Genomic DNA, 16,617 nt, shown 5'->3' on the forward strand with positions numbered 1-16,617 from the left:
CGTATTGCATGTTGTTAGTCATGATGTAATACCCCAAATATTTTAAATATTCTTTTTAATATTTTAATTTAAATAAAAGAAAATCTAATCTAATCAATACTATATATTAATTCCAGAAACCAAGGGACTTTCATGTAATTAAAGAAAGTTATACAAATTAATTATACTATATAGTTTTAAATCACTAGCACCGTGTGATGGACCTGATTAGGGGATTTCAATGCAAATATTATATAATTTGGGTTAAAATTAAATTATATAGAAGTTTGGTAATTTTCCTAAACATTTGTAAGAGAATAAAACATGTTCAATTTCCTTAAAATAAAATAATTAATTAAGATGGTCAATTTCCTTAAAATAAAATAATTAATTAAGATGATTGATAATTTTCCTAAATATTTATAGAAGACTAGAGGATGGTCAATTTTCTTAAAATAAAATAATTAATTAGGACAAACATGCACACTTATGGTATTAATTATTATCATCATAAAATTATATATTAAATTTAAAATCTATGCAATTTTATTAAACTTTATAATTTATTAGATGTATGGAGATGTTAATTATTTAACATACAAAAATATAATAAGTAGGTTTTAAATATTTCAAGTTAGATTCCATAATATATAATATAGCATAATTCTTTCGATTTTTATTTAATGCACATATGTAATATGTTTATATAAATAAATATATAATCTTCTTAAAATTGCATGTCTAAGTAGTAAAAGTAATTTCGTCAATAAAGAAAAGAATTGTAGTAACATTGGATATAGTTATATAATTTTTTTTGGTGAAAAGATATAGTTATATGATAGTAATCACTCATTTGAATAGTAAAAGTAGTAACAATGTTATCAGCGAGATTAGTGAAAGTGAAAGAAATAACAACGGGAGTAGTGAAATAATCAATATTAATGCGACAATAGTGAAAGTAACAATAATTAGACGAGAGTAGTGAAACTATAAATATTAATGTTGCAGTAGTGACAGTAACAATAATTACGGCGAGATTAGTGAAAGTAACAATGATTACGGGCAAATAATGAAATATTATTACTATTGTTTCATTAATAAGAGTAAAATATTAATAGCGGGAGTAGTGAATTTGTCTCAAAATTTATTTCATTGTAACTTTAGGATAAGTCATATGTCATAGAAAATATATTAATGATAAATTTATAGGTTATGCAACTTTAATTAATTTTATTTAATGAATAAAAAAATTAATGGTAAGTAAAGGTAGCCCGGGCGAAGCCGGGCACCAATACTAGTAATAAGAATAATAAGAGCAAATGTGCATCATCCGTTTTTTTTTAGTCGGTCACTTTTACTTTGCTAAATACGGTGATACTTATTACATTGGAATTTGAATAAACACCAAGCTTTCCTTCTTGTTCTTATCCCCACCATTTTTTTTAGGAAAATCCAATTCAAGTTAGTAGTCTTATTTTAATCATTACAATAATTTTGATTGTTCATCTTATTGATCCATCCGTTATATTGGAGTCTTTACTCCACCTATCCTGCAATCCATCAAGGTTTTTTTTCCTCTTGCTTTAAATCATGGTCGCGGGTCGCAGTTATTTTGGACTAATTTTGTAGGCGGAGAAGGTAACACGATTATACTCCGATGTGTGTATATGTTATTTTGTGTAGATTTGATAACAAAAGTGTTTGTAGTAGTAATGATTATAGTTTAAATGATTGTTTCACCGTATTATGATTTATGAATAACAATTTTATGTTTCTTGGTTGGATTGTGAGATGATGGATCATAGTTTAATTATAGTAGAGCAATATTAACGGAACAAATCCAGATTGATTCTGGAATCGAAATCAATGTTTTGTTGTTGACAATGATTTATTTGATTGATTGTACCTGGTAGTCTTTAACGATGCAGTACAACTTGTGTTTGATGGTGGACAATTATATGAAACCACAGTAGGAGTTGATCATCCAAATGTATATTGTATCATATAATTGGGATTTTGTTAACCAGAATGCCTCAAAGTTAAAGATAATGAGTTTGGATGAGAGATTTGGTTATATGGCCATTTAAAATCGCATTTTTGTAATTGGTCTCCGATTTAATAGTTAGCTTGCATTAATATCCATATTCATTATGTAAATACTCAGTAGAAATTAATTCAAGTACCATGGATTGACTTTGTTTCATAGTAGTGTCAACTGTCAGGTCTTAAAATCAAATTAGAATTCACTCTTGGTTTTGAGTCCTTTTATCTGTAGTTGAAGGAGTTTTGTGGGTGGCTTACTAGGGTGCTAGATATATGGGTGTACTATGGGCCGTTATACGGAGTTATGTAGGACTTAAAGTGTCCGTATTACTGGCTGGCAAGTGGCATCTGTAGAGCTCTATTTTGTTGTCTTTATGGCAAAAGGTTGTCGAGGCCATGTGCGTCTTATAAGCCTTGTTTTATACTAGTAGTTAATTGTTGAACGGAATTATGTTGATGATGGTTTTGAACTGCTTGTTGTCGTCATACCGACATTGGTGCGAGGATGATTCCAGGTGAAAAGTCAGTAGCTTGAAGCTTGGTTTTGTCATATATAAAGAGTAGTTGGTGTATTTTGCTTAGTTTTTAAGTATAGATTCAAATAATATTAGTTGGTGACGAGGTGAATTGTCCGCTTGATCATGAAAGCGGATTCGCAAGTAACAGTAATAATAGTTCAAGTTTGTTTTTGTGGGTTAGGTAAATCAATTAGTGGGTGTGCTAGTTCACTGAGAAAGTTTGGCTTATATGGGATTTAGTGGTTTTGTAATTTTGGCCGTCATTTACTTGGACTTTTGGTTTGTCAGGGGCTCTAGTTTGGGTGTTTGTAAGGGAATAAATTGTATGAAATTAGTCTTATGAGATTAATTTGAAAGCGTTTCTTTTTAATTATACTTGTGTTTATTTTTATTTACACGTAGTAAGTACTCGAGTTATATTATTTTGGAAGTAATTATACTACTTTCTTTGTGATGACAATTCGGCTTTATTTCGGAATTTATAATTTATTTAGCATATCCGCTAAATTTAAGTCATAACTAGAAGATTATAGATTGGCTCAATCCGCAGTGGCTGTGCCAGGCATTTTTTTAAATGCCTAGTGAAGATTATAGATTGGCTCACAACCCGCAGTGGCGAGCCATGCCTAGTGAAGATTATAGATTGGCTCATAACCCGCAGTGGCGAGCCAGGCATACAAAAATGCCTAGGGAAGATTATAGATTGGCTCATAACCCGCAGTGGCGAGCCAGGCATACAAAATGCCTAGTGAAGATTATAGATTGGCTCATAACCCGTAGTGGCGAGCCGGGCATACAAAAGAATGCGTTTATTAGTCGACTTGACATAGAGGTGTGCACATAAAGTCTGTCTATAGACATTTTAAACTCTTAGTCTCGAGGAAGTAAAATTCTTACTTGCTAGCACTTGATTTGTTTTTTGACGAACCCATTTAGTAGAAACAAAATTACTTCATTTGTTCTTTTATTTGAAATTCTAAATTAAAGAATCTCCTTTTCTTTTGTTCTAATATTTAAATTTCTAGCGGCTGCTAATATTAAGGTAGTGAGTCTTATTGGAGCTGACGTATTTGTTCCTTTTGGGCTACCGTCAGATGGTTTATTTTCAGGTGACTTCCGCTATGGTTCAAAATATTTTAAAGTTGAGCTTTTAGTTAAAGACCTTCTACAAATTTTATTTCATTTTGTATAAAAAGAAGTTTGTAAAAAGAGACTTTGTATATTAATTATAATAATTCTGTATTTCGGCGCGTTTTATATGTAAAAGTTAGTTTTAAATTAGCCGAAAATCAGGGGTGTTACACATGATGACTCGAAGAGTCGGGATTTGAGGAAATGGTATCCATGGCATGTTTGGCATGTCATGGTGTATATGGTCTGTCACACATTTCGTATTATGAAGGTTGTGATTGTATATGTTGGACGATTTATGTTGTTTTAGAGACGTAAGAGGGTTGGGAGACCGTCTTGCGCTTAAGTCGCCTCTAGGAGCTTCCCACTCCAAGAGGGATGTGCACATTAATGGCTTGAGTTATAGAGGGACTCGTGTGGTTGAGACACGACGTCTGGCAGGGCATCCAGTTGGCTTCCGGACCCGGTACGTCTGGGCGTGTCCCGGTACCTGATTGTGATTGTTGGTTTGTCTGGGCGTGTCTCGGTACCAGTGTGGTTGTTGGTATGTCTGTGCGTGTCCCAGTACCAGTGTGGTGGTCGGTATGTGTGTGCGTATCCCAGTTCCGTGGTGGAGGTTGTTGATGGTGGTTCATTCAAATCATAGTCATGTTGTATGTTCACACATTCGAGTCGAGTCACACTTTAATTATTTAATGAAACTGACGTTTGTTGTGTCTGTGTAATTGTCACCTATCTCTTTTGGGGTGGCCTGTGTCGATCCATATGATATCCTTTGGTCATATGGGGAGCAGGTTAATTGCAGGTTGTTTGGATAGTACGCGGGAGACGGGACGAGGTTGATGAGTCACGAGACGAGTCTAGTTGATTAGAAGAGTATAGTTGTCATGAGTTGTACTTTTATTCATTTGTTTACGTTTATGTAATTCATTAAACATTACATTAATAAAATGTCCTTTAATTAAAATTTTGAAACCCTATTTCGGGAAACCGAGATGGTAACGCTCCAATTATCTTGGCCGGATAGTTGGGGTGTTACAGTATCTTAGGGTACTCTGCTCACATAATCTAGTTTCCTACCACCCCAAGTGGAGTAAGTTGAACCTAACTCATCTAGTATTTGCAGATGACCTTATGATTTACATTAGAGGTGATGTACCATCTATGAAAGCCGTTCATGCTGCTTTACTAGGCTTTGCTAATATCTCTGGTTTGAATGCTAATGCTTATAAGACAAACATTTATTTTGGTGGTGTTTCCTATGAAGTAACTCAACAGATTTTTTTCTGAGACTCGATTTTCTACAGGGACTTTCCCCTTTAGATATTCGGGGGTTCCTTTGAATTCCTCCAGAATTACAATAGATATGTTCCATAGTCTTCTCACCAAGGTTCAAAATGCAGTCCAACATTGGTCTTCTAAGCTCTTATCATATGCTAGCAGGGCTCAGTTGATCAATTCTGTGGTTTTTGGTTTAGAGCGCTACTGGGGATCAAGCATTCTTTTCCCTTATGACATCATTATGAAGCTTAACAAACTTTGTAAAGTTTTCTTTTGGGGCATCCCTGCTAGTAAGAGGAAAATTGTGTTTAAGAAGTGGCAGCATATCTGCTCCCCTTGGGATTCAGGAGGATTTAACATCAAGAACATTGAAATTTGGAACCACTCTCTTCTTGTGAAATGGCTTTGGGTCCTCACTTCTGCTGATACTAACCTGTGGGCCAAATGGGTTAAAACATATATTTGTAAAGACAAGGATATTTGGTCCATCTCAGCTAAGGACCATTATGCTTCGTGTAACACCCCGTATTTTATAATATTTTTATATTTGGAAAGTGTATTATTAAATTAATTATTTTGAACTGTAATAATGTATTTTGGAAATATTTATATTTATATTTATATTTATCGCTTTCGTTTTCTATTTTACTATTTCTCGTTTTGACCTACTTTTAAATGGGTTAAAATGTCCGTGCACGATTTTACTATTTTAATTTAATAATTACTTTTCTTATTTAAGCTCTCCTAGTGTTTTGATAATATCCATTTGGTTTTGTAATTAGATAATCCATAGTATGAGCTAATGGACCCAAAGCACATTAGTTACCCTTATATAAACAAAACCCTAAGCAACCAACGTTGCTCTCCCTTGTTTTCACGTGAAGAGTGCCGCACGCCGCTTCCCCTGTCTCTCTTTTTTGTTCTCTTTTATCCATTTGACTCCATTGTTGAATATCTTTCCTTCCTCCAAACTAATACACAAAATATATTTTCACAATCCTTGCTCTTACCTCTACATCATATTTATCTCCAAATAATTTTATGGAGATTATTCGTATGGACCTTTACACCTATGTTTTGGGTCTCTTATTTTAATGGGTAAAGAAGAAGAAGGGCTTTCATGGCGTTTTAAAGGGTTTCGATTTGTGCCTTTCTTTAGTGTCGATTTTCGGGATGTTGACATGTGTTGGAGACAAGATTTTGTTGGTCGTTTTCTTTATGGAGGTTTTCATTATTTGCAAAAAAGTAACTAGGTGTTTCTCTTTTAATTGTGTTTATGCCAATTGATGTAATTAATGTGATTTAATGATTGATTTGTATGATTGGTACATGTTAGATTGTTTATTATCATGATTAATTGTGTTTTCGCATGTTTGTATATGTTTTAATGCATTAATTATATATCATATGTTGCTTATGCATTAATTATGGGTGTTATGAGCGTAATTGAGGTTTACGAATGAAACCATAGAGGCGGCATGATAGACAACCAAGAGTTCTCTCCAAAGTTATAGCTAAAGCTAGTATAAACTTGATGATGATTCGAGTGTTATAGCTGAAGTTAGTACAACTTTGGGTCGTTATTCTAGTTATGGCTGTTTGAGGTATAACCTTGGAAATATGAATCCAGGTTATAGCTGGAGCTACTATAACTTTAGACTACGAGTTAAGGTTATAGCTGAGACTAGCGTTACCCTGGAATTATGGCTTAAGGTTATGGTTGATGCTAGTATAACTTTGAGTTTCGTGTCAAGGTTATGGTTGAGGTTACTATAACTTCAAAGATATTTATTGAAGTTATAGTTGAGGCTAGTATAACCTCACGTTTACAGTTCATGTTATGGTTAAGGTTACTATAACATTGATCATTAGTGCGTGTTTCGTATGTAAACTTGTAATCAATTGTGGTATAACAATGTGTTTGCATGAGTTGTTGGTTACTCTATGCACATGATAAGTTGTACAGTCAGTTGCACTGTTATATGAGTTGTGTCATGATGTCGTTCATGCATTTTTGGTACTGTCAGTTTTACTGTGCATTTGTTGGTTGGCTGGTGTGTAGATGACGATAGTATCAGTTATATACTATCGGAATAAACAAACGCTACCCGTCGGGGAGGATTGTTATGGTCTATGGTCGGGGGGGGTGTAAGCAGAGGCAGTTCGTTAATCGCTCTGTTCCTCGAGTGTCATTCGGTGTACAGTTATTGCACCAAGAGGTATGGCCAGGTCTTAGGCGTATAAGCAGTGGTTATACGCTATACATAGTGTGGATGCAGTTCGTTAATCGGTCCACTGTGGGTGCATTTCGTTAATCGACCCATACCTTTGGATGGAGGCAGTTCATTAATCACTCGATTAGTTAGAGGCAGTTCGTTAATCGCTCTAACGACGTTCATTCTATACATTGTGCTTGGTGGTCTGGTTTGGTCATAAGTATTGTGGTTATGTTGGTTCTATGGTTCACATGTGGTCATAATATGGTTTACGTTGTCACGTGTCGCCACATGTTTCTTTGAAGTTGTCATCATATCATAAGATTGTCTTAGTATGTTATCGTTTAGTGACAAGTTATTGTCGGGTTTATCATGAGTATAGATGGTCTCACATGTTTACTGGTTTTGCATTTCAATTGTTAATGATTGTTAGTTATATTCAATTGTTGTAAACATGACTGGGAGAGCATCTAGTTACACCCGACTAATTGCCGTCCCCCAATTTCAGATTGTTCAGATGATTGCTGTTTTGGATGATATATTGCTGGGGAAGTACTGTGCGGTGACATGAATAATAAATTAGGAGTTTGTTTTCATGTTTTGAGAACCTTTGAATAATGTAATAATTTAGTTTTGGATTTAGTAGCGAACCAGATTGGTCAGGTGTTTCCGCCACCTTGACCTTTTTATCAGTATTATACTCTACTATTTACTTTATATTACGTTTTTCCTTTGTTTTATAATCCGGGTTATTACACTTCGAGTGTTAAAGGTATTCTCATTGTCAGGGACCTTCTTAATGCTCAAATAGGAGGGGTTCAGCAAGTATCCTCTTTGTTATCTACTTGGGTTGCTGGAAGCAAAATTCAGCTAATAAGTGTTTATGGCTTTCTCAGCAATGCTGCCTTAACATGTCCCTGGGTAAATGGCCTCACTCACTCTAAAATTATCCCAAGTCACAGGATTATCACTTCTATGGCAGTCCAGCATCAGTTAGCCACTGTGGATAACCTGCAAGCAAGAGGTTTCCATATGGCTAATTGATGTTGATTATGTGAGCAGAATGTTGAGACACACTCTCAGCTCTTTTTCTCCTGTTCTTTGTCTAAAGAGAGCTGGAAGGCTGTTCTGACTTGGATGAGCATTATTCGAGATGGTTTCAGCTTAGAGGATGAGCTGGTTGGTTGTAAAACTTTAGGTGGGACAAGACATTGGAGAGTAGCCTGGTTCCAATGCTCCTTGGCTGCTACGGTTCACCAGATTTGGTTAGAAAGGAATGCTCGAATTTTCAGTCACAAAGCAGCTGATGCTGCTGCCATTGTCCGGAAGATTAAGTTCCTTGTTTCTGTTCGGATGCTAATGTATACTACGAACCATGCTCATATAGCAAGTTGTCTTTGTCAATAGTGGTTGTGTAAGGACTTGGGTTGTATTTCTTAGTGGTTAGTTCTTTGCAAATTGTAATTTCTTTCAATTTTGAAATGAAATGATAATCTTTTGGGGAAAAAAAAGACATTAATTTATTGCCTATTTTCCATAATTGCAACTGGGTTTAGCTAACCAACCGTCCTTTAATGTTAGATTTTGATGGAAGAACAAATAATTTTAAGTCTTTTACATAAGAAGAATCACGATGGCATAGGTATTAGAACTAATTAATTTGGAATGATCTTTATAAATCTGTGAAACTAATATTCAAAATATATTTTAAAATTTAATAAGTAAAGATATGTAAATTATAAAAGAAAATAGTTTAGTAAACGTTCTCCACGCTTCTCATCTATCAAGGGGGAATAATTAAAGATTCGTTTCAATTAACATTTAATGATAGTAATCATTGGTTTTTTTTTCTCTTCGTGAGATAAAAAAAGGTCGATAAATGTTTTCAATGATGTGTGTGTGTGTGGGCACGCGCGCGTGCGCGTGTGAAAATAGTATTAAGTTTTTTTCTTATTCCGAACGTTAATAGATTACTAGATCTATTATTAGCTTATAGCTAAAATTAAAGAAGTTGTTAATCGTAATAAAGGGGAAAAAAGTGTTGAATTGCCTGGACAATTATCATTTGCTTATATTTAAAGATATTTTTAGCTATGAATTTTGTAACATTAACCTTAAATTAATAACTATTGGTTCGAAGATAGATATCTTATTTACCTCATATATTTATGGAGTTATCTTTGCTATTACAATATATATAATTACATTCATGTTATCATAACTTTAAGAAATAAAAAGTAATAATAATAATAATAATAATAATAATAATAATAATAATAATAATAATAATAATAATAATAATAATAATAACAATAATAATAATAATAACAATAATAATAATAATAACAATAATAATAATAATAACAATAATAATAATAATAATAATAATAATAATAATAATAATAATAATAATAATAATAATAAGGGCTTGCCAATTCAAGAAAGAAAAATCAAGAAAAAAAAGTTACGATAACAACAGTAATGTTTTTAGTTAATTTTGCTTTTACCTCTAGTGCAACAACTTTCATAACAACTGATGGCGAGATTGAAAGTTGGTTTCAAGGCGTTATTAAACCTCTTAGGTACGAAAAAAAATTATCCATTTCATTTTAACTATGCCACAATAAAAGAGTATTTAACTATTATTTTTCAAAAAATCATAGTCTAGAATTAACATTACTTATCATTATGTAGACATATTTTTGTGAATACGCATAATATTTTATAAGGAATATAAAAAATATCCATAATTTTAGCTCACAATACATGCACGCATTTCTTTTTCTACTCTACATTTTTCTCCTCTTGCTTCTTTGTGTCATCATTGCAACTATTAAAGCTAATTGATTACCTATACATTTTTTATTTAATTTTTCGAAACATGTATACATCTTATATTAATATTTTTATTCAAAACTCCTTCATCTTCTTAATATTAGCAAGATATAATTCACCCATAATAGTTTTAGAATTTTTTTTTAATTTTCACTAAATGTTAATCATAAAATTTAGTTATTATTCTCCAGAACTGCCTTTGAATAAGAGTAAGAAAAGGGTTATGATTAATATTCAAATAAACATGTGTACGTTTTTTTTTCTTGTCAAAACAAAAGCTTTTATCTTATCATCGAATACTAGAAAAATATAAATGGGGACATTTGGTTTGGGTTTTTCAGGAATGGGAATAAAACTCTCTCGTTCCCTTTATTGTTTTTGCTAGAAAAAAAAATTCCCTTACCCTTTACGTAAAATCCAGAAAACGATTATCCCCAATCCTTCTAAATTGATTCCCCACTCCCCCCAAAGGGTTTCTCATGCCCTTTCCCTACTACCTACAACTAATTACTACCGCATCAACTTCAACTTCAACATCAACCATCAACCACCACCATTGATACAAACTACCCCCCCCCCCCCCTCAGCATTACGATCAATGACATGGCGCCGAACTTGCCCCTATCCGGCAGACTGCCTCGCTCTAACGTTGCACAACCCAACACATACCCAATTTCAAAACCACCACAACAACTAGAAACCTCTTGTCCACCACCAAATCCCCCTTCCCCACCTACAAAAACACTTGGATTGGTGTTTACGTGGGTGGGAAGGGTGTTTCGATGGTGGACAAAGGGTTTCTAGTTGTTGTTGTAGTGTTGAGTGTAGTAGATACTGATGTGTGTATAGGCGGCATTGGAGGTTGTCGTGAGTGAAGTGGAGCGCCGGTGAGGGTTTGACCGAGCTGGTGGTTAGGGATGGCAGTGGAGGAGTTGTTGGTATGTTTTTTGGTGGCTTAAATTTGGGTTCTATTTTTCTGATTCCTTTTACATGTTATCACCAAACAAGTGACTATTTCAAACGGAGTCATTTTCCTTACCTTTCCTTTCTCTTATTCTCTTTCTTTTTTTCTAATTCAAACCAAATGCTCCCTAAATTTTAGAACATAGTTATAAATGGTAATAGTTTGAAAATGTGCTTAAAAAAGTTATATGTTATGGATTATTAGTCATTAGCTTGTACTTAATGTTCTTGTATGTACTAAATGGTGATTGAAGATTTGTAGTGATTTACTGATTGTAGTCTTATCTTACTACCATTGGCACCATTACCATCATTACTTTTATTAATTTTACAAGTATTATAATTTTCTCATAATTTTAGTCATTCTTGTCATTTGTAATTATATACATTAGAAGAAAAATTAGCTTATTAAAAAATACAATTTAAATTTTTTGATTAATGAATTATATTAAATTGGTGCATGTAGGTATTTTTATATACTTGTTTCATGGCTTGATTAATATCAATTTTTGTTCTTACAGTTTACGGAAAGGTACTTTAGAACCTAGTTTAGTGTAAGCTGAAAATGCGGTTGAAATTATCAAAGTGAGAAAAGATGGTAGTGGAAAATTTATAACAATTACAGATGCCGTGAAAAGTATCGATATAAGAAATAATAATCGTGTGATTATATCTATTGGTCCTGGAGAATATAAGAAAAAAATCAAAATTGAGAGATTCAAGCCATATATCACTTTCTATGGTACTGATCCAAAAAACATGCCAATTATATCCTACGCTGGTACAGCAGCCCAATATGGGACCGTGGATAGTGCAACCTTAATTGTGGAGTCTAAGTATTTCGTTGGTGTGAACCTTGTCATTGCGGTATGTAACATACATATTATGTTATTTTACGTTTTTATTTTAATAGTTAGTATTCACCAAACCGAATAAATATTGATGATCAAAACGAGAAAAAAGAATTGATCATTTATTGACCATGCATAATAAATGCTACTTTTTTTCACCAAATTTCTTAGAGCTTTTAAACTTTTTTCTCACATTTTTTTGCCAAGTGTCAAGTAAAATAAAATAAATATTAAAATTATTTGTTTATGTTTAGTCAATTGGCATCATCATTATTTACAAATTTTGGATAATGAATCACAAAATTTAAAAGGCAAGTAAATTATTTAAGTTAGTTTCACGATATAAACAACAAAGAAAAATTGTATGAGGTGATTGTTACGCTTCTTCTAAAAAATTAAAATTTGAATTTATTTACAAAATTAATTATTTTTTTTGAATATAAAACTATTTATGATTATAGTGTAAGTTACATACAATTATTTCACGATATAAACAACACAGAAAAATTGTATGAGGTGTATCCAAGTATTTACATATGTATAGTACAAGTCTGGAAAAACATACAATTATCTAAAGTACATAATGAATAGCTCTTTAACATCATGCATGTATTATTTTTTAACTATGTTACATGTCAAGAATTCTGCTCCAAGACCTGATGGCAAGAGGGTTGGTGCATAAGCTGTTGCATTAAGGATTACGGGTGATTGAGCAGCATTTTATAATTGCAAGTTCAAAGGGTTTCAAGATACCATATGTGATGACAAAGGCGACCATTTTTTCAAAGATTGCTACATTGAAGGAACTGTTGATTTTATTTTTGGTGAAGCTAGATCAATATATCTGGTATCATAATATCTATCATTTTAGAGATCTTTTATTTATACTAACATTAAAATAAAGTAAATTCACAAGCAATATCCTTTTAAGTATTGTTATGGAGATGTTTTATAAGCACCTAAACCAAAAGAGTCATATAAAAACAATTATATCTAAAAATACCTGTACTTTCATACTTAAGATACATTTATTATCAAAACCTATTACGATATGGAAGTTATTCGACAATAACAATTGTAAAGGTGATGTATTGAATTAGTTTACCGAATATGTCTTAGCCTAGTGATTAAGACGGAGGTATCCTGAACAATAGGTCTCAGATTCGATTCCCCCTCTTTCTATTGTAATGCCACTAAGAGCGCGCTTCGTTGAACTAAAAAAAAGAATTAGTTTTTGATTTTAAAAATATAAAACTCTAAAATATTTGATATTTAACTATGACTACAGAATTCAGAGATAAGAGTGATACCAGGCGATCCACTCGCCTATATTGTTGCTCATGCAAGAAAAAATGCAGATGGCGTGGGTGGATACTCATTTGTCCATTGTAAAGTGACTGGAACAGGTCATAATGCTTTCCTAGCTAGAGCCTGGATGGAAGCTGCGCGTAGTGTTTACTCATACTGTACTCTTATTGATGTTGTCCATCCTGAGGGGTTTTTAGACAATCGGAGACCACAATGCAAAAGTAAGTATTCTTATCCCTTACTTATTAAGTTTATATTAATATTTTTTTTTCCATTTCTACATATAGGCTTTATTGATAACTTTTGTTAACTCTATCAAGTGTAACAATATGTTTTATATAGTTATCAACATCTATTAGCTTAAATGAAAATGATGCATAAGTATCAAGACCCAAAATAATTATTCTAGAATTTTTGTTAATATTTCGAACCACATACTTATATAATGTATTGTTGTAGGAATGTATATTTTGGAGAGTATAAAAACACCGGACCCGGTGCAACCGTCAAAGGGAGAGCTAAATTTGCCAAACAGCTAACTGACAACGAAGCACAAAAATTCATAACCCTTGACTATATTGAGGCTACGAAATGGTTGCTTCCTCCTCCAAAGGTGTAAATAAATTTTGGACAATTAATATAGTTAACTAGTAATGTTTGTATTCAGAAAGTTCAGTTATTAAAATATATGATCAAGTTACATTTTAACTATTTGGGACACTTGTTATAAGAAGCAATATGCGCTTTAATAGTTAGACTTTATGCGTTGTTAATTATAGACTTAATAAATATGAACACATATTATTATACAAAGATATAAACCGTCATTGTATTTTATTCATTTGCCCAAAAAAATGAATCTTATTTGTTTTGTTATTTTTCTACCGAATTAGGTTAAATTAGGTCAAAGTGATCTTATGCGTTATGTGAGAAATTTATGATGTTTGTATGGTTGGTACGTAAGTTAATAGAGACGTAATTAAAAGATTAACACAAGAGCTTTGGTGACGCGGAAAACCTAATGTGGGAAATGACCGCGGGAAGGGGACGATACCCTTCCAAATATTGCACTAGCTTTTAATATGGAGGACGAATACAATGGTGCACGACTATCTTGCTAGTACAATGTCTAGGGTTTGTATGTGTATGAATGAATGCCCTTTCTTCCTTTCTTCGCCGTATATATATAAGACCTAAACCCTAGTAGGGTTTACGTTGCTTGCACGATAAGTCAACCGTACCATATCATTGCTGGGCTTCTCCTGCCGCCGGGTCACAACTTCCTAGTTGAGGCCCCATGCTCTTCAATCTGCCAGAAGCCCACATGGCTGCCCCATGCTTACGGGCTCCTCAAGGCTGCCTATCTATTAGGCCCAATGCGTTCCTCCTAACCTTCTTGCTGGATCAATCCCCTATGTGGCCCAATATGCAGATTTTGGCCCATATAGTTTGCCCCTAATTTCTTGCAAGACACGCTTCGAACTGACGAGCGGGAAATTATCAGTTAAACCTTGCACAGTCTTTTGCTCAACTTCCCACATACTCATCATTCCCCCCATCTCCTCGTTTCTCGCCCCCTCAATTCTCTCCCCTTATTCACATTACCATAATCAATTCCCAACAACTTCAAAACCCTTTATTCTCTCTAAAAACTTTCCCTTTCCTTTCGCTTTCTTTGCCGGAACTTTCACCATTTTCACTGGAGCTCTATTTCTGCTTCATCAGGTACTACCTCCATCTTTCCAATATTTTCCTTGTATTATTATGGGTAAGTCTCGCCATGCCCCTTCGTCTTCTACCTCGGCCACTTCGGTGCGTGATCCTTTTATCCCTTCTCGTGACCTCTTCACCCACCCCCATAATTTTGACGCCTCCTTGACGACTATTGACATTCCCCAAATCAAATAATAGTTGGGGCTCGGTGATGGGGTGGATATTATCATTCCTAGCTTTGGCCAGAAGGCGGACGCATCCCGAGAGGGATGGATTTGTCTTTACCTCTACCCCTTCAAGTACGACCTTCGTTTCCCGTTTCCTAAGTTGGTCCAGGAGTTCCTCCGAACCAATGGCTTTTCCATGAGTCAGATCGCTACACATGTATGGAGGGTTCTCCTCTATTCTCTTACTGCTAGCCAGAATACTAGTAGCACTATCAGTCTTGGTGATCTTGCGCATATGTTCGAGATCCGGTCATTGGGAAGAGGCCAATTTTCTTTCCGTGGTCATGGTGAGGTCCTCTTCAGGCATGTGTCGAAGTTAAAGTATGAGAAGTGGTTTGAATAATTATTCTATCGGAGGAACGACTCTATTCGGCCACCTGATGATTATATCTTCGAAGACTGGGTCACGACTTCGAGTAAGCAGCTTTCTTGCTGTTTTGTTGATTTCCACATGCTCACTTGCTTACTTTCTATTTGTGTGCAGGTCCTCGCAATCTGATTCGCTTAGGTGACCCTACGTCTGCTCGCAATAAGTTATTTTGCATACATGCTTCTAACAGAAAGTTTCCTGACCTGCTCCCTGGTTTCTCTCTTGCTTCCTCCTCCAACCCCCAGCAATCGTCGCGCAACATGTCTTCTGGTAAATCCCTGCAATTTGGATGCCGGATGTTTTATTTTGCTTGCCTGTTATTCTCTGATGCCGGTTTCTTTCTTACAACCGGTGCTAAAATTGATCCCTTAGAGGCCATCCTTCTGAGTGAAAGGAGGAAGAGGGCTTCGGGGAGCCCTGAAACCCCTTCCGCCTCTAAGAGGAATGCCCCTGCTGCTTCATTTTAGTCGCCTCATGTTCGCTCCAATGTTGCTCGATCTGCCTCCGAGCCTTTGGAAGTCACTCCCTTATCATGCCATCCTCCTACACCTCCACCAAGCCCTGCTGCCGCTGGTGGAGGTATCACTGTCCACTTCCCCTAGGGATTTGGGAATGTAGATCGAGTCCCCTACTGGCTTGCAATGGACCAGCTCGTGTTTCCACCACTGGTGGAAACTTTCAAGCAGTTTTCCCCTGAGGAGATGGCTGAAAATGATGTGCACAACGCCTTCATGGTAAGGTTGCTCCTTCTGCCGCCTTTATTCGTTCCGAGTCCTTTTCCGTTGAATCTGTTAACCTTGCTTTTTGGTGACGGGCCTTTCAGTCAGCTATCTAACACAGGAAGATGATTGAAGTGGTTCAGACTACCAGCCAAGCCACCAATGCCAGGAATCAAGAGCTCACAGGAACTATTGCTGATTTGGAGCAGCAGCATCTTGACTTGCGGCAACGCGTAACAGGACTAAAGGTTGAGCTGTCTGGCGCCAAGAAGCGGCTAAAGGAGGAGGGCTTCCAGTTGGCACGTACCCAGGAGGTGTGCAATTCTTTCAGTGAGGCTCTCAAGCATGCTGACGAGAGAATTAATGAGTTGATCACTCTTGCCACCAAATATTATGGCCTATGCTACCTGGCGAGGCAAGATTAGTGGGATGCGTGCTGTGCTGGCTGAGCCTCTCACTCTCC

The 16,617-nt window shown here is 35.0% G+C and overlaps 1 long non-coding RNA gene and 1 pseudogene across 1 annotated transcript; both read left to right on the forward strand.

Annotated features, from left to right (window-relative positions):
* Window positions 1-1,279: 1,279 nt before the first annotated feature.
* LOC141623849 (uncharacterized) lies at window positions 1,280-5,573 on the forward strand. Its single transcript, XR_012533673.1, has 2 exons — window positions 1,280-1,617; window positions 4,466-5,573. It is a non-coding gene; the product is annotated as an uncharacterized LOC141623849 (long non-coding RNA).
* A 2,049-nt stretch (window positions 5,574-7,622) lies between these two features.
* Window positions 7,623-13,744, forward strand: LOC141619657 (pectinesterase 1-like; annotated as a pseudogene).
* Window positions 13,745-16,617: the final 2,873 nt, after the last annotated feature.

Source organism: Silene latifolia, chromosome X (genome assembly GCF_048544455.1).
Source record: "Silene latifolia isolate original U9 population chromosome X, ASM4854445v1, whole genome shotgun sequence".
Classification (NCBI taxonomy): Eukaryota; Viridiplantae; Streptophyta; class Magnoliopsida; order Caryophyllales; family Caryophyllaceae; genus Silene; species Silene latifolia.